Genomic DNA, 20,121 nt, shown 5'->3' on the forward strand with positions numbered 1-20,121 from the left:
CATCATTAGTTTTGTCAATGATGTTTGGCTCAACTCGTGTGAGATTAACAAAGCTGGTTCTCTGTCTTACAACACCACCTCATCAATCAGAGCTGTTGACTCTGTATCAATCACTGGTGTTCAATGCAACCCCTTCATCCTAGTCATCCACAATATCTGACCATATCCATATTATCCCCCTCCGCAGCTCAGATATGATTGCCAGTTGTTATACCAACTGATTTCTTTCTTGTTGTTTACATTGGAGCCATAGTCTAGTGGTTAAACAACAGAGCCTTGGTGTTCATGTGGGAAATGCAGGTTTGATTCTGGCCTGTACTCTACCTCCAATTATTTCTTGTTTCCTATACTGTTTTATTGTAAATAACATTTTCAAAAGAGGTTTCAGAATAATTAAATAACATTTTCTATATTAATTCAATATTAAAGCTGCAGTATGTAACTTTTTCTGGTTCAAAATTAACAAAAAAACAGTTATTGAGCAAGTACATCAGACATCAGCATTCAAAACTGTCTCACTGCCTTATCCTGATTTGCAACGGTAAGCTTACAAAGTTATTTATAATTTAAGCCGTTGCGTCTGATTTCGCGAGAAAGTCACGGAAAAGGAAGTCACAAGTCTTTGCGTGGTTCATGTCTGTAAACAGAAAGAAAATGCGGCTACTATATGGCGTGTGCTGAGGATGCAATTGCTCAGAAGTTAAACTCTGCTTTTAATCTAGAAAGGTCTAAACGGCAATCTTCGTTGACATCCGGGGAATCACCTGCTGTCAAAAAACAAGAATCCTCAAACTGTGGAGAGGAAAATCGACAGAGCCTGTGCTAAAACAAGTAAATATCGCATGGCTTTTGAGTGGATTGCAAAACTCAGAGTAATGAAGGGATTGAAGACTGACGCACATTTTCTAGCTAATTTGCGATGTGTGATTTCATCTGACTAATAGGGATGTGACGGTGAGGAAATTTCCCCACCGGTTAATCGATGTGTAACAACATCGGTAATACTGGTATACCTGTTTCCACCTCGCTTTTAAATCACTTATAAATGTCCATGCGGCCATGTGCATTTTACTTTCGCTTTCGAATTAGTGGCAATGTGTGTGTGTAAATTAGAAGTGTTACCTCTGGATGCTGCCACCTTCATCAGGCAAAGTTTACAGATTGCCTCATTAATGTTTGCAGGTTCCCTATTAGCATTGGGTTTAAATCCAAAATATTGCCAAATAGGCGCTTTTACTTTCCGCCATTCTCATGATAAGTGAAATCTGACTCCTGCTGCTGATCTGTGCTGGGACTCTCGTTCGGCTCACGCTGAATTGAGCAGACGCGTTCAGTTTTTAATTGTATTGTCTGTTCTCTAACTGAACTAAATAATTTTTATTACTATAAAAATTAAAAACAACAGTGGGAAACGATGCCGCGGTGGGCAAGTGATGTAATCGGTGTGTGGCTGAACACTGTGTAACACCAGTTTTGCAGTAAGCCTACTGTCTAAGCAATCGTTCTAAAATTCAGTAATGTGATTTATTTAAAAATGTATATTTTTCATTTGGTCAGAACAGTTACTTACTTGTTCAGATAAAAAAAATTCAGATATATGTCTTGTAGAATATACTTCTTATTATCATGTTGCTGTAAAATGACAGATGTGAAAAAGTCACTGTGAAAAAGTAATTCTGCAATTAACTGAGATATTGAGATGGCGATAGAGAGGTGAAAATTTCGTAATATCAAATTTCGCAATATTCGAAATATCAAAGAGAAATGTTTTAGTAAAAATGTATCTTATTGTTTTTTTTTAAACAAATGACCCTTAGGTTTCTTGGTCTGATGACACGTTAATCACATGTGAAAGCATACAATTCCAGCAGTGCTTCTAACCAATCAGATGCAAAGGCTAAAGCGGGGAGGAGGGGTTCGTTCTCTCACCCTGCATTGCAGATTTGTCATGTAATAGATGGATGGGATGGATAAGATTATTTTGCTGAGAACAGCTTTTCCGCAACCTCTCTGTGACCTAGGCGTGCACGCTGTTTGATTTGGTGCGGTGACCGTCATCCACAGATTTGCCCTCACATATTACTGCAAAGTCACATTTGTGCAATGTCACATTTTCAGTGTATGCACACATTTAGAAAGGTATAATATCTCCATAATGACATTTTTCCTAAATGTCATCTATCATTCAGAAACACCAGAAAGCAATTTTATCTGAAAATTAAGCCGTTGGGTTTGGATGATGAGAAATATTATACAATATGATACAATTTAGAACCAGCCCTTGGTGGACTGTATTTTCAATGTATGACAGCAAATTGAGACTGGAATTAAGATGAAAGGGAAAGAAAATGGAAATGTCAGTCTTACATGTGCAGAATTTAATTATTGTAGACAGGAGCCAGCAAATATAAATGTGCATGTTAACTGACTGCTTAAGTAAATTTAGATCTTCATTGGAAAAAGAATCTCCTCCTAAATTAGGTATGCGTGAATATATTTCCTAATTAATCTACATCATATAACATCAATCTCAATTTTCAGCATATGATCATTGTATCAGTGAGGGGTAAAATGAGTCTGAGGATTTACACAGAATCGAAGATTTGAAATACAGTATAATACCTTTAACACTTTAATGCTTTAAAGGGTTACTACACCCCAAAATTTTAATTATCCCATAATTGACTCACCCTCAAGCCATCCTAGGTGTCATGACTTTCTTCATTCAGCCAAACACAATCAGAGTTATATAAAAAAATATTATATAAATAATTATATAAATAAATAATTTATATAAATATAAATAATTTGGAGCTTTTTAAAGCTCCAAAAAGCACATCCATCCATCATAAAAGTAATCCATACGGCTCCAGAGGGATAGTAAAGGCCTTGTGAAGCGAAGCGATCATTTTTCGGATCAGCAAAACATTTTTTTTATTTTTTATTAACACTTTTAAATTGTTAAATTAAAATATATAAAATCAACTTAAAGTGCACAAGGCATAATATCTTCTTTTTAACATAATTAATGAAAAACAACTTAAAGTGCAACATAAAAAGGCATCTCCTTCCTTTAAACATGGACCAATGCTTTATGTGTTTCCACTGTCATATAGGGCTGTCAAAATTGCTCAAAAATGACGTTCGAATATTCCCTCTAAAAAACACATATTCGAATTATTCGAACATCTGGTTGCGCATTTTGTCAATGACGCGCATTAGGCCTATGTCAATAACAGGACAAATTAATACAAAGAGACATAACTACTTGTGTAGTTCATTTAAGTTTAAACATATTACCTTGCTCGCTCGCACTCGCAGGCACTCTTTCTCTCTCTCTCTCGCCGTCACCCATGCTGCGTTCACACCAAACGCGAATACAGCGTCCGGCGCGAGTGATTTCAATGTGAAGTCAATGTAAAGACGCGTTTACGCACGTCTGGAGGTTTTGCGGCGCGAATGAGGCGTCACGCTCTCTGCGGTTCATAACGCTCGCCATGACCACGCTGTGTGTGGACTGAACATGCGCACAACTTTTTTTTCATCAATCAATCCGCGGATCACGTGAGTGCCGAACCGAAGATATTGATCCGAACGGATCACGGATCGATGATGATCCGTTGCACCACTATAAACTATAATCACTGGCTTCCGGTAGCGGCCGTACGCAAGTCTAGTTCCGGCGGAAGAGTGACCTCTGACTAGTCTGGCTATCACCAGACGAAGCTCAATCTTTTAAGATTGAACATTAGTCTGGGGAGTCTGCTCTGTATTTTCTACTGCACAAGAGGCGTGATCAACAGCAGCAATGGCATCGAGCGATTTTTGTGTGTTGTGCAAAAAAAAACAAAAAAACATGAAAGTGAGAGGTATTTACACCCACTCGAGCGATTTGTTTGCTAAACTAAAGAAGCCATTGAGCATCGTTGAGAGGTTAAAAGGAATTGGATTGGATTAAACCTGCCAATAGCGCACCAGGTGGATAAGCCAGTTTGTGATTGGTCCCCGCAAATTTGTAACGGAAGCAGGATAGAAGAAAATACAGGTTTCCAGCCTGAGCTGCAGGGCGAAATCAAATCGCCGGCAGATCGGGCTGGGCTTACCCCGTCTAACCTCTGACCTCAAAATGAATATATATATTTTTTTATACTGTTACTGTACAGTATACTGTGTATTGTTATTGCAATGCCTATAAGTTTACTTTGTAGAATTTAAAACAATTGTTGATAATGCTTTATTTTACTATTGTCTACTGCATGTAAATGTTTGAACTAACTGATTTATATGATAAAATATAAATTAAATGATAATTACCTTAATTCATAATAATCGTGTCATTGTGTGAGTAAATTGTGAATAGAAAATAAATATATTTTTCCAGTACATTGGCTGTTTGAAATGAGAATATTATGAATTCAGGAGTAGGAGTCACACTTCAGGTGTTCCTACACCTCAAGTCGGTTTTCCCTCACTAGGGAATTTTCCGAATAAACGCTGAAATTGCAGGCTTATATAGATACGCTTACCCCAGCGTGATGTGACGTATTCAAGCGTGGCTTAGCCTTTCTCCACTTCTGTCGACTGTGCTCTGGCTCGTCTGAATTTTAAATGGGTTTTGGGGGGTGAAAAACATGTGCATTCAGTCAGGCGCTCCCAAATCTGTTTGGCTAAGGTTATGTAACAACAGAGCTGAGACATGCCCGGAAGAGAGGTAAATCACACGATGCGTTCATACACGCATTGCCTCTCAATGCAAATGCTAGAAGAGAGGCGCATCAGTGATACACTTGGCTGCTTTGACAGCAGAATTCTGGAGCTGACTTATGTGTTTGTGTGTGAGTGTGTGTGTGTCAGGGCGTCTTTGCATATTTCAGACGTGCACTGCTTGTATCAGGGTTTTTTAGGCTTTAGAGGTGGTTATAGCAGGACTTTTAGGACTGAATTTCTCTATAAACTCTAGCACCAGGGTGAATTTCTAGAATATAAATGCAAATCTAGTGCATATCCAGATTGGTAAAGTGCATGATTGTTGGTTTTGTTGAATGTGTTGCTTGCAAGATTAAAATTATATGTATTTTATAAATTATAGGGTGAATTAAATCCTTTATAGACTCTTAGTTGGCAACACTTGTAATCTTACATGTGAAGGTCGTTTGTGTGGTAACTGTATTGGAAGTTAGCCATCGTGTTACTTAAACCTCATTTTTTAAGCCTCAGAAAAAATCTTGTTGACTTCATAAGCCATTGCTTTTGAAGGACAGATCGACTGCTGGGGGTTTTCAGAGCTACCAAGCGACTCTTACAGTACCTAATTACAGTGCTTGTCTTGGGCAAATAATCCTGAATGGCACATTAAATGTCAGGCTGCTTATGTGCCATTCTGTCATGAGAGTTTGTCCACCAGTGACTGTTCTGCAGGGTAACCCAACGGAAAGCTCAGCAGAGCGGATCAATCAGTTCCAGATAAACGTCTTGGTTCGACGTGCTGCAGAGACCTCCGTGGCAGCGGACTGCATTTTTGTGTGATAGGTTGTGTATATTACAAAGCACAAGGTACTGATAAATAACTGCAACCTGACTGTGATGTATGCATTTAATATTTTACTCTTGTCTGGGTGTTTTTTCAGTCCAGACTATTTATGAGTGTGTAGAACGCTTACCCAGCGAGCCGAGTGTGCCCAAGTTGTATTTCATGTGTGTGATGTGCATACCCTTGTAGTGCTGTAGTGAATGTTTGCATTTGGGTGGGTGTCTCATCTCTGTTTTGCCCACACATCTTCGCAGACAGACAGACGGCCCAGTGCAGCGCAACCGTCTTTGACAGACTCATAAATACGGGCTCAGGGAGACGGCAGCAAACTCAATTTGTTTTCCTAGCAGAAACCTTCAAACCACCTTTCCCTGTCACCACACTGAGAGGGATTATGAGTTTCCTTCAGCATTCCCTCCTTCACCCTGCCGCCTATCCACTGATATGTGATCGGGTGCTTTACCAGGTATCTATATGCCAAAAACATTTTCAGTCAGTTTACATAATTTATGTGAATATATGAAGAAGTACAGCTGGATGCTGCGTTATAATGTGTTATTGTATAAAGTGAACCATACGAATACAGGAGCCTGTGGGTCTAACGACTGTTTGGTCATGATTTTTCATGCAAGTTCATACAATATGCCTTGTCAAAAATGATCTTAACACAGTTAATTAAATATTAAATTATGAATGCTGTTGTTGTTGTTTTTAAATGCTATTAATGCATTTAATAGGTTTGACATTTGATTTGATTCCAATTTTGATTCAGTTTGACTATATTCTATTAATTTGGGTTTATTTCAGTTATAAAGTAAATACAGGACAGTGTTCTAGACTGCTTCAAAATTGTGACTTGTCTTTTTTAACTGTTCATAAAACAGTTAACTGTTCTCATAAAATAAATTTGTTCATAAATTGGTATAATTTACACTGGTTGTGCTGTATCTTTAGATTTCCTAAAAAGAACTAGGTCTGAAGGCAGGCAGAGATATAATCTGAAACAATGGGATCATCAGGTTAAATTTATAGATAGAGCTGTGTATCATCTGCATAGCAGTTTAGGATAAGCCATGTGCCTTTATGATAATTCCCATTGAAGTTGTGTAAATGGAGAAAAGAAAAGGAGCAAGCACCGAACCTTGAGGCACCCCAGTGATTAACTAATGTGACTCAGACACCCCTCCTCCATATGACACCTTGAAAGATCTGCCTGTGGGGTAAAACTGAAGCCACTGAAGTACTATACCTGGGATGCCCAAGTCAGAAAGGACAGGAGGATCTAGTGGTTTACAGTGTTGAAGGCAGCTGACAGATTTTGCAGTACATGTTTTCATGCAGCCAACGGAAATAGGCATAAAGTAAAAGATCCATTTTTTTGTGTGGAATATAACTTCGATTAGAGTTTTTTGTTTTAGTTTTTTTAAAGTGAAGTTGTTTGCCTTCTAATTAAATAATCATTGATGCTCAACAAGTGAAATATTACAAGTGAAATGCCATCATTCATTGAAAGGTTAATGTAAACAACCCAACCTATGATCCATCCAACATAGTCAAACAAAACCACATCAAGAGTTTGTGATGGCATCAGATATCTGGCTCCACTGTCTTTGGCAGTGACTATTTTATTCAGTCTTCAACATTGAGAGATTCTTTGAGTAGCTATTATAGATCATATAACAAAGGGTAAATGAGATCACAAGACTTATCCACAATGTCATCTGGGCTGCTCCAGAAATATTCCCAGCCTTTTCATGCTACAGTTACATAATCTTTTCAGGGTACATGTAAGAAAACAAAAGAGTTTTTCCCTGGAAGTTGAATGTGCTAAGTCACGTACAGTAGCTGGTTGAAGCTGCTTAAGTTCTTATAAATTGTAATCATATTTAACATATAACAGTTTTTACTGTATTTTTGATCAAATAAATGCAGCCTTGGTGAGCGAGAGACTTGTAGAGGCCAATATGAATAAATCTAGATTTAAATGAAAAGAGAGAAGATAGTCAATGCATGAAACTGCCACTTAATTCTTGTCCAAAACAAGGCGATCTAAACATTATGGAGCGCTAACAATCTCATACAATGTATGTTTCATTCATACTCAAAGCCCAAAGCACTCTCTCACAGAAATTCCAAAACGGATTTGTTTAAGTAATAACTTATGACGTTCCAGAAAATCCCTTATATGGACAAAGGGATCCAGTTATTCACTGTAAACAGCAGCTGAATAAAAAGAGAAACGTTTTGATGAAATCAGTGCTCACTGCAGAGCCAAATGACGTCCAACTCCACCTCTCTGGATGTCATGGGTGGAGTTATGGGTAGGGTTAGGGTGTGGTTGGATATTCTAGCTCCACCCATTTTGCCCAAATTACATTCAGAAAGGGGGAGCTGGATGTCACACGCCACCCATGGCTCTGCAGTGAGCAGCCTCTTGATGAAATGTGAAGACAATAAACACACGGTTGTGACAATATATGGTTTATGTGTTTTTCAAGCCATTTCAAGGTATGTATTGACAATAAAGTATATGAATAATGCAATGCTAAATGAAAGCCTTTTTAATGTTTTTGAAAGAACTCTCTTGTGCTCACCAAGGCTGCATTTATTTAACCAAAATACAGTAAAAACAGTAATATTGCGTAATATTGTTACAAATTAAAATAGTTGTTTTCTTTGTGAATATATTTTAAAATGTCATTTATTTCTGTGATCAAAGCTGTGGTCAGCATCATTACTCCAGTCTTCAGTTTCACATGATCCTTCAGAAATCATTCTAATATGCTGATTTGCTGATTATTATCAGTGTTTAAAACAAAAACAAAAATGTCTCCCATGTGGCACAGATCATATATGACCCACAAACATGTAGGCAGGAATAAAGCACATGGATTCCAATATTCTCAGATCGGGCTCAGGTCTCATTCATACAGTATGTGGCAATAAATCTGGTCCCCTGATCGCGAATGGCGTCAACACCAACCGTGATCACATGACTCTTTTCATTCCCAGGCTGCCACACGGGCTCTCTGCCTTGAGATTTTGGAGATCTTTTTTAAGACTTCTTGGCAGATCTTCTGAAGACTCTGATCCAAAAGGACCCACTGTTTTTTCTTTAGCTTGATGATTCTTCATTGTCACTGTCTATTAATCAAAGAAATATTATGTCTGCTGCCCTTACTGCTGCTAAAAAGGTTATCTTGAAACTGTGGTTGGCTCCATCTACCCCAGCTATGTCTATTTGGATGTCCTGTTTGCTGGGCATTGCTCTTTTGGAGTTTACCACAGCGCCACCAGTAGGATTTTGGTCGGACCATATTGAGATTTTATCAGCTCTTTTGAAATCGTGAGATTTTATTCTTATCTCTGTATCTTATGATTTTGGGCGGATCTTGGACTTGTAAATAGCTATTTTTAAAATGTATTAAAATGAAAAACTCCAATATAGTCAACAAATCAGAATTGGACATCAAAGACCTGCAGTGTAAATTCAGCCTTAGAGAAAGGTAATTATGTGCCTGAATAGATGCTTCAGGCTCTTCACCTGTACCGTGATAGCCAGAGAGAATCCATAACGTCACGCTCTCATTATCAAAACGCACTCCATCCAAAGCGTATCACCTAGAGTCACACTGGGCCTTTAGGATAAATGAAAGACAAAAAGAGAGAAGGAGCCAGAGGGAATAAAAAAGGAGGTAACAAGTACTGTCATCAAAGAGTCCCCTCTGGCTCCTCTGGGGAAATCATAGTCCAGATTCCTCTGTGGAAGATGGTACAGTGTGTCTCTAATGTGGTGCCACAGGTCTGACTGCACCTGTGCCTACAGTAAGGAGGGGGCTTCATTACTGGGGTTGAGCGCTAGCTACTAAAGACGTCCATTTCCCAGTTAACCTCATCTTACAGACACCTCTTTGATATGCCACCCAGAGGCAAAGAATTGAGAGAGTGGAGAAGCGCTCTTTGGTGTCTGGCATTGCGGGCACACACAGATCCCAGGGAATATTAAGTTTGCTTGCAGAGGTGCCACGTCATGTGGATGCTAATATAGATGCTAATGCAGGAGAGATTCTCCTTAAGGGCTTTGAGATGAACCTTTCTTATGTCTGAAATAAAATGATGAATTATGCAGTGGCTATTAAGGAGTCATTTTAATGGACCCCCATCAGCCGATATGTGAAGTTATGACTTACAACTAATTTGCGTATTGCCGTGTCTCACTCAGTCACAACTGTAGCACATTCTCACACAAGTTGCCAAGACTCGTTTTGAACCAGCTGATCATATATGGCTCATATATGTAAGTCTGTAATTTGGGTTGGAGACTCGTTGAAGTGGCCTGAAGCACAGCTGTCTGAGCACCTCTACTGAGCACTTGTCTGCTGGTCCCTCTAAACCAACTGTCTGGTGACTCTGGTCTACGCCACATTTAAAAGGAAAGACGTTTTTCTCATGTGCGTCTTACTCTTTGATCTGTTCTCTCTCATGGACATTATTTGAATACCATGACACCCAAAATTATGTTTACACTCACTCACATATTGTACCACTACAAACACAACCCTAGAATTTGATACATTTTCATGGGAAAAAATTTAAATATATATATATATATTTTATCCTGAAAATTCAGCTTTGCATCACAGAAATAAATGATAATTTAAAGTATAATAAATTGAAAACCAATTATTTTAAATTGTAATAATATATCACAATATAAAAAATTAAAAAAATCTGTATTTTTGATCAAATAAATGCAGGCTTGATGAGCAGAAGAAACTTCTTTCAAAAACATTAAAAATAGTAATGTTTCCAAACTTTTGGCCTGTACTGTATGTATATAATACATTGCAGATATGCTCACTGAATATAAACCCAACAGATCACTCAGATCATTAGGATCATAGGATCATATCAGCTAGAAATACCAAGGGTTCACTCTAAACATGGTGAGTCTGCTTTTAGCTATTATGCCAGCCGCAGCTGGAACCAGCTTCCAGAAGAGATCAGGGGCCGGTTGCATAAACCTCTAAGACTAGTCTTACAAGTTAGACATCAATTTATTTTCTTTAAGACGGTTCATAGCTTTTTTAAATCAGTTACATAAAAACGTAGATAAGCCTACTTTGATACCGAAAACTAAGACTGACTGCCCCTGACTAACTGCTAGTAGGTCATACTACAACTTAAGACACTGTCTTAACATTATGGCAATGTTTATGCAACCGGCCGCAGATGTGCTCCTACAGTGGTCACATTCAAATCCAGACTCAAAACACTTCTGTTTAGCTGTGCATTTACTGAATGAGCACTGTGCCGCTGTTCGTCCGACTGTTTGTACTGTACTGTATTTTATTTTATTTTTCTAAACTGTTTTAATTATTCTTTTTTCTTTTAATTATTTTAATTTCTCCTATGTCAGCAGGGCATTTAGCCCGAAACTGTAAATGCCCACTCAGAAGGTAAAAGAAAGTGATAATGTGAAAGTGACGTGTATTAATGTGGGTTTGAAAGTAGAACAGTATTTAAATGACGATATTAAAGTTTTCGTCTGAGAAAGAATGTGAACGCAGTGCTAAAGAAAGTGAAAAGAACGTGTGAGTAAATGAGGGAGTTTTAATGAGGGAGTTACTTATTTTTAAAAGTACTGTATTTATTTTTTTTTCTAAACTGTTTTAATTATTCTTATTTCTTTTTATTATTTTAATTTCTTCTATGTAAAGCACTTTGAATTGCCAATGTGTATGAAATGTGCTATATAAATAAACTTGCCTTGCCTTGCCTTGCCTTGCCTATATATATATATATATATATATATATATATATATATATATATATTTGGTTGGTATATGTGGTTGGTTTGATGCAGTCTTTGGTGCTCAAGAAACATTACTTATTATTAATATTAAAAACAGTTGCACTGCTTAATATTTGTATGGAAACTGACATTTATTTGAAATAGAAATCTATTTTAACATTGTAAATGTTAAAAATATATTTATATTCACAAATATATATAAAATATTATATATAAAGTGTACAATACATTTAAATGTAGAAATATAAAATGTAGCATTGGTTTGAATTGAATATTTACATTTTTTGGTAATCAGTTTAGTTCATTGGAGTGTATCAAGATATTAATGTTAACTGTTTCATGTTTGCTGGTGTTTTCAGCTAGGTTTTTTTTTATTTTTTTTTTATGATGGTGGTAGGAATTATTTTTATTTGCTTTTCCAATCTCAAATATTTCATTTAGTTTTTCCTCATCTCCCACTGATTAATGGCTGTTTTATTTTCCCTCTTATCCCCTCCTGTTTGTTTTCCCTCTCCTGCTCTCTTTGTTTGGCCTGCGCTTCCGTGTGTTAAATATCCCCCATGGATTAAACCTCCCAGTATGTGTGTGTGTCTGCTTGGATAACTGGATGTGCATGTGGGTGTGTGCTGTAGGCCTTTATAGATGGCTCTCCCGGGAGTCTTTATACCCTACCAATGTGGTTTAGTGGGAGGTGTGTTGCCTGTCGCAGTGCTATAGTGGTTTTGGGAACGGGTGAGTCACTAGGACAGCATTACTCCAGCGTCTATACAATCCATCACTAGAAACTGCCGCCTTCCTGGAGCAACAGTCACGAATCACGATACCTGAGTCACAGAGATGACAGGACTGGGAATGAGAAACTGTGTTGCTGTTCATCTCCATGAGAAGTACATAATCTGACTGGCTCGAGGAGTTTGACTGTCCATGCGTATATACTGTATATATATGGTTGGTTTGATGCAGAGAGGCTAGTCAACAAGACAGAGACTCTAGACAAGAGCGTAATTACATACCAGATGATATGAATGTGCGTGATGTCCACTGAAACGATGCATTGACCTTCTGTGTGATGCCTACTATCCCTAAATTCAAAGCCTCAGTTGTCTTTATTGTGTCCAGCCACATCTGCAGGAGTGCTGTTCCTGAGGCCTGGGCTACTTGAGCTTCTACAGGGGGTCACTATAGCGCTGCACTAGATGTTATAACACAGACGCTTTTGTTCCACACACACACACACACACACACACACACACACACACACACACACACACACAAACAAAAAAAAATTTGTTTATTTTCAGTACTTTTTTTTGAAAACTTTTTTTTTCCTCAGTGGCATTGTACAATGTCCTCTGATATAACTAACAAAATAGTACCAACATGTGAGATTATTACCTTATTTATTTAGAATAAATTTATAGAATTGGCCGTTTATTGGTATTGCCTAGAATTTGAATGTAGGTACTTCCCTAGTATCAAAGTCCATGATAATACCATCTATCACTGTGGATTGCTTTAAAAAACTAATATTAGAAGCAAATCCTTCTCATTTGAATTTTACTTTTAAGTGATGCTTAGTCTGCATCAAGCATTATTTTCTAATATTCTCGCAGGATTGCTTGTGAATGCCTCGAAGAAGTGGGGGAAGGGTGATATTTCTACAGTTAACACACCAATGGATTCAGTTCATGAAAGAAGCTCCAGTGAGAGATTTTAAGGTGCCCGTGACCACCCGCGCAGATGGGCCCATAAAAATCAAACTCCGCACACCGAGCTGCTTACCAACAAGTTGTTAAGTCAGTGCAAAGCAGCCAATCAATGCACATGTTCACATATGCTGCATTGAAATGAACATAAAGCCACAAGCTCAATGATTTATGCACATAAATATCACATTGCTGCACGGTTATAATAGATCCATGAGGAAAGATTCCGTGGCTTTTGACCCCAACAGGTCAAGTTCAAAAGTTCTGGGGATGACGCACTCCAATTATTTCCATGCCTGCAGGGTACATCAAAACACACACACCTGTTTTCAGCAGGACGGCATCAATCCTTCCATTTTCCTGTTTAGTAACAGTTGGCGGCAAGCAACCTGTTTTTCAGAGCCCACCTACAGTACTCCCTTTATACGCCTTTTCCCAGCATCCCTGGGTGGCCACCGCGGATAATGTCATATGGAATGAGTGAGTCACTACCTGCATGTGCATGTAGGCACACAATGTCATTTACTCTGGAGGGGGTCGTATCAATGTACCCTATACAAACAATTACAACAAAGATATTTCCTGCGTGTTCATCCTTCTTGCTGTGACCACCACAATGTTTGTGTGTGTGTATGTGTGAGTGATTTATTTTTAGAAAGGATGTTTTAAGGTATGAATATAATCCCTTCTTCCTGCTAATTTTTATTTTTATATTTTTTATATTTATCCTTCCAACCACAGTTCATGTCAACGTAGCAAATACTTCTTCCTTTTCCTTGGAATTGTAGATGCACATATTTAAAAATTCTGTCCAATATTAAAAAACTGAACATTATTTTCATGTCATGGACAATATTAATATTATACTATTGTGTTTAATTACATAAAAAAAACAAAAATCTGATCAGTTTAAATAATAAAGAATCTGATATCAACAGATAAAATAAGTAAATCAACAATTTACAGTACTGATATGCAATACCTTACAAAACTTTGGGGTTGGTAAGCTTTTTTAAAAGAAGTCTCTTATGTTCACTAATACTGCATTTATTTGATCAAAAATACAGTGAAAACATTAATATTCTGAAATTGTATTCGAATTTTAAACAACTTTATTAATTTTCATATTATTTTAAAATATAATTTATTCCTGTGATGGCAAAGCTGAATTCTCAGCATCATTACTCCAGTCTTCAGTGTCATATGATCCTTCAGAAATATGCTGAGCTGGTGCTCAAGAAACATTATTTGGTATATCAGTAGTGGAAACATTTATGATGCGTTATATTTTGTGTAAACCGTAATCTTTTTTTTCTTTTTTTTTTCAGGATTCTTTGATATAGAAAGTTCAAAAGAACATAATTTATTTAAAATAGAAATGTTTGTAAAAGTATAAATGTTTTTACTCAAATTTTTTTATTAATTTAAAGCGTCCTTGTTGAAAAAAAGTATCATTGTTGAGAAAAGTATCCTGTCACAGTCAATATCTCTGATACCCGTAATAAAAAGACTATCTCTCTGTCCATGAGTCTGGTTTCCCCTGACAGTATTCTTGCAATTATCAGAATGAAGAATAAATGGATTAAGATGAATTTACTAGACATCTTCAATCCCATTTACAAGCTACTGACAATTACTTTGCTTTTTTGCTAAGAAACGTGGTTGTTTTCACTGTTTACATGAGCTCAAACTTATTTACAGTACCTTAAATGCATTATAAGTTTGCATGTAAACATAGCAATAACAACTTTGAGAAACATAACAATGAAAGCGTCCAGTGAAAGCCTCTTCGTGTGTTCGGGCAGATTCCTTGCGTAATGGAGAACACTCGTGATCTGTAGGCCGTTGAGCGTTGTAGGGTCTCCCCTGGGTCTGATGATTGGCTGCTGTTGTTTCTCCTGTACGGTGCTGTCAATATAGCAGAGCGGGAGGCTTTGACATTGATGGGTGCGTAGTCGTCCCAATCAGGGGTAATTGCTGTGTTTGTGCATCCGTGGGCAACCCGTATAGAGTCTTTGAGCGCTGTGAGTCACTAGTACGTGCAGTTTGGAGGAAGCACAATGTTCAGGAAATCATTTTGTTACATTTGAAAGGCCAATCACACTAAAAATAGACAATTAATTTCCAGTATGAAAAGGAATTGTATTTATTGTTCTCTGTAATCATGGCACTGATTGGACCATGTGGTTATTTGCATTTTGCATGAGTATGATATGCTGAACTTGAATATGAGCCAGAACAATTAAGAAATATAATTTTTGCAGTGTTCATTCTCAATGTATTTTATTTTTGATTCTCACTCTCAAAAACGCAGTAAATAATATTGCGAAATATTATTACAATTTAAAATAATGATTTTGTATATTCATATATTTTAAAATCTAATTTATTCCTGTGATCTCAAATCGGAATTTTTAGCATGAAAAAAAATTATGTTTATTATTGTCCTCTGTAATTATAGTGCTGATTGGACCACGGGATTATTCATTTTTTGCACGATTGTGATACAATGAAATTGAATAAAAGCCAGAACAATTACAAAAAGTATTTTTTTTTTTTTGCAGTGTTCATTCTCTATGTACACAGTTTCTGTTTCTGTGTATGGTGGCAAATCTTTGTCAGTGGCACACTGTGACCGCGTCCAAAATAGCATCCTCTCTTGAGTTGGTACTTTTTTTTAAAGTACTGTAATTACTTCACAACTGCTGGAAAAGTATGTTTTACATAGTATAAATGTGTGTATGTGTGAATATAATCTGGACATACTACATTCACCATGCTGTCATTATCATGTGACCTACCAGCGTCAGTTGCGTCACTTCACATGTCATTCACAAATCCTCTCCCGTGGCCTCATGGGATAGTAAAGTGTCCATCAGAAGCACACTTCATAATCTCGCCAGAAGTAGTAGGTTATCTAGGTACTCTTTTCCTTCTCTTTTATGAGTACTGTGAATTCGGAGATACCACATTTAGTTTTTTACATATAGTAGGGAGGTGTGCAATTTCGGATGCAGCCTCTGACTGGAGTGAGTTGAGATCTGCGAAAGACCCGTTCAGTGAAGCTCATGATATGAGGGTCTCTCTTTGAAGAATGAGGGATTCAGAGCATTTAGATGACTGTTGTGATGGCAGAGGAATATCAAAAACAAGGGAAGAGAGAAAGTAGTGAACAACTAAAGCCGCATGATAATAGGCTGAGGGGGAGTGAGTCTGTTCGGGAACACGCAGTGCTTTGAGAAGGCTCTCATCTGTCAACGGTGAAGATGGAAGAGGGGAAGGAGAGAGGGATGTTTGTGTGCTCTGAATTACTTAATGCAATAAACCAAGACTAGAAAGCCTCTCTGCCTCCATTGCTTTCAGCGTCTGGTATGGGGATGACGCTTTCAGAAGGCATCCTGTCTAACTTTGATTTAATGAAGATTGTCAGAATTGGAGATGTTATTAAATTCATTGTTTAACCTTCCTTCATCCCCATATCTTATTCCTCTCAGCCTCTTTCTCCTAAACTTACTCATTTATTCCTGTTGAAAAGACCTATAGATTGGGTTTTACTGGGGTTTTACCTACAGATTGGATGCTGGTTTACTGGGGTTTCTCAGAGGCTTAAATAGCGACTGGTCTTTTCTTCCAATTGTGACGTACATCTGTGAAACGGATTATTGGAAAAGGAAAACATGTAGGATGTGGATTTGGTCCTGTTCATCTGTTGTTGATTGGATGGAGGCAGATCTGAATGTGAGCTTGCAGTCGACTGTAAGATAGGGGAAGGGTTTAAGCGGATACAATTATTAGAGTGTCACAGACATTCAGTTATCTTTGTCTTAGTATCACTTTCATGGACTTTTAGGTTGTATTCATTAGTTCCTGTTTTCCCTTTAGTTTCCTGTCACTTATGAGTTGTCATGGAGATTCACTGATTCATCACACCTCATTTGCCTTGTATTTTAAGTTGCAGTCTTTTCAGTTCTACCAGAAAGACTCGGGAGGCAAAATAACGTAACAAGTATCCAATTATTAACAGCCCAGCAAGCAAGTATTATGATATATAGTTCTTTGGCATAGGCCCTGTCCGTAACTCGCAATCCGAGGGTACGGATTCTGCATTTCCTGCCTGAAGACGAAGGCAGGGGCGCAGCCGACCCCCTGGGAGGTATGGGAAGAGACCATCCTGGTGGTGGGGAGGATGGAGGTGAATGATGGCGTCAGCATCTGCGAACTCAGACATGTGTAAGTACCGATCTTTTATATTGCAAGTATTAGAACACGATTGGATGAGAAGGTGATAAGTGATGTAACAATTGAGTCTAAAACGCTAAAGCTTTCATTTCTCATTGGTCCTGTAACGTCAATGCTTAACGATTGTGTTTGTTTGTCTGTCTTGTTTGGATTACTTTCTGTGTGGAATATTAAAGCCTTTTGACCCTGATCTTCATCTTCCTGTGATTTATATAACACATTTGTGACAATAAGACAGAAGCCTGTCATTACGTCAGAAGATTATGATTTTTTTATTTATTTTTTTATTGATGAAACGTTCAAAATAAGATCAAAGATCTATTTAGAAAATATTTAGTGTGAATTATTGTTTTCATATCGACTTTGAACATTACTTTCACCAGAAAACCATGCTGATTGTCCAGTATTTTTATCTAATGGTCCAGTCTGGTTTTTAGCTGGTCTTTAGGTGTATGGTCATCAAGTTGGTTTTTGAAACAAGGTCACTTGTTAACCAGCATTGACCAGCTTGAACCAGATAAACCCACCTATCATGTTCCTTCCAGATTAATATTGGTTTTCCAACAGGATCAAATCAGCCTGGACCTGCATAGAAGTTCAGGCTTCACATTCAGTTTATTACATTAGATCATTCTGCTTTATGTATTTTAAACACCGTTGTGAATAAACATATCTGTCTTTACATATTATTTGAATATTTTGATGGGAACATTTGACACAGCTCTTCTGATAAAACCTTAAGCCACGAGTGCATTGAGTTTATATCCATGGTCAGCTCTTATGGCTTTAGCATGTGTTGGCACAGACACGGGACAGGAAACACAATGCAGGTAATTTACCGGCGTGAGAACTGAAGTAGGAGCTTAACACAGGCTGCAGATGCAGCAAGCAGTTTATAAGCCTGTTCTTTTGTTACAGATAAACTCCAAGACACCTACATTAACCTCTGTTGTAGCCTGAGACCAAACACACAGACCAACTGCATGACTGGACACAGAGATACTGCTCTCAGCATCTTTATCTGTGTAAAAGAATTGCTGTGGAATGCAGATTTCATTTCATGGCTATTGCCCATTTCAGTGCCAGTGCTTTAAAATGTATTGTCCAACCTTCTTGGTCAGCTGATCGATCAAATGTTATTAATTATACACCATCATTTTATTTTATTTTTTTTTAAAGAAATTAATCGTTTTATTCAGCAGGATTATTGGTTAAAAGTGAGTGTAAATACTTTTACATGATTACAAAAAAACATTTCAAATAAATGCTGTTCTTTTCAAAAAAAAAAAAAAACCAACAACAAAAAATACTGAAAAAAAGTCATTAAATATAAGAAACTGTTTCTTGAGCACCAAAGATCCTGTTTCTGAAAGATTATGTGACACTGAAGACTGGAGTAATGATGCTGAAAATTCAGCTTTGCATCACAGAAATAAATTCAAATAGAAAAAAGTTATTTTGGATCACATAAATGCAGATTTGTTGAGCATAAGAGACTACTTTTTTAAAACATTAAAAAATCTTATCAACCCCAAATACAAAGGTTTATAGTACATAGCCTATTTATTTCTTAATTCTTAATGACCCTTCACTAGATAATGCTTTAAAATGAACTCTGTTAGAGAGCTATATATCAAGCGTAGCGTCAGTTCCGGCACGCCACGTTAGTCAAACTCGCATCAGCTGACTCTCAGCTGATCCTTGTCTACCTATAGGAATATGACGCCTATCACTGTATTCATATATAAGCTCCTTCAGTATTATCAGCAGCTATCGTGTTTCTCAGGAGCCAATTCACTCCTCCATCCCCAGCTCCTCCTCTCATCAGTCAGGATTTGGCATTCTGATTAACCCTGAATCAGACTAAAATTCTCTAATTATGTTGTACTTTAAAATATTGAATTAAATATATCTGCAATACATTTATGTTGGTTCTGTTCTGTTTATCCCAAAGGGAAATTGCTGTTCTCCCTGCTCTTATCCATGCTAGGATGCATGAATGCACAGGGAGTTCTTGCCCAGAACAGAACCACACCGCCAATCCAAACTGTATGCTAATTGTCAATCGTATTTGACGATAGTGGTCCTGACAGAAATGGCAGTTTATCTGTTCAATAAAATACCTTCATCTGTTGAGTAAAAAAAAAAACATCTCTACGTCGCTTCTACAACATTTCAAATCCCTCAATTATCCAAAAAGCCAAGCCGATGTTGATTCTTGATTTATTATGAGCTCTGTTGCGTTCTCTTTTTGCCAGCAGGTTGGAGATTTATTGTGCTCCTATTGTGTCAACCTTTCTCACTCCTTGTGACAACTAACCTATTCCACTGCCACACGTCAAAGTAGCCGGAGCAACCTTTCTCTGTTTATATACATATATGTGTGTGTGTGTGGATATGACGAGGAACACACGGATGATGTATGTATGCAATTTACCGCAAAAACATTCTGACAGGTCTAAAATAGAAACGCTTATAATAGGCTTACCATAGTGAATCAGGGCAGGACAAAAACACGTTTTGGAAGACGGATTGATGATGTATTAACTCTTGTTAATTTTGAACAAAAATAAAAAAGTTACATAGTACCTTTTATATGTAAGAGTTATCACATAAGACATTTATATATATATATACAGGGTGGGCCATTTATATGGATACACCGCAACAACATGGGAATGGCTGGTGACACCAAAGTCCCGTTTGTGGCACACCAGTACATGTGAGGGGGCAAACTCCTCAAGATGGGTGGTGACCATGACATATACTAATGTGCCACAAACAGGACCTCAATATCACCAACCACTCCCATGCCACCACGGTGTATCCAT

At 37.5% G+C, this 20,121-nt stretch overlaps 1 long non-coding RNA gene across 1 annotated transcript in view; it reads left to right on the forward strand.

Annotated features, from left to right (window-relative positions):
- The first annotated feature begins 5,887 nt into the window (after nt 1-5,887).
- The window catches only part of LOC309482269, a 41,796-nt gene continuing 27,562 nt past the window's right edge, over nt 5,888-20,121 (forward strand). Inside the window, exon 1 of the long non-coding RNA XR_014200276.1 lies at nt 5,888-5,996. This is a non-coding gene — a long non-coding RNA (uncharacterized lncRNA). The remainder of the gene's footprint in view (nt 5,997-20,121) is intronic.

This window comes from Leuciscus leuciscus (genome assembly GCF_965113295.1).
Source record: "Leuciscus leuciscus genome assembly, chromosome: 19".
NCBI lineage: Eukaryota > Metazoa > Chordata > Actinopteri > Cypriniformes > Leuciscidae > Leuciscus > Leuciscus leuciscus.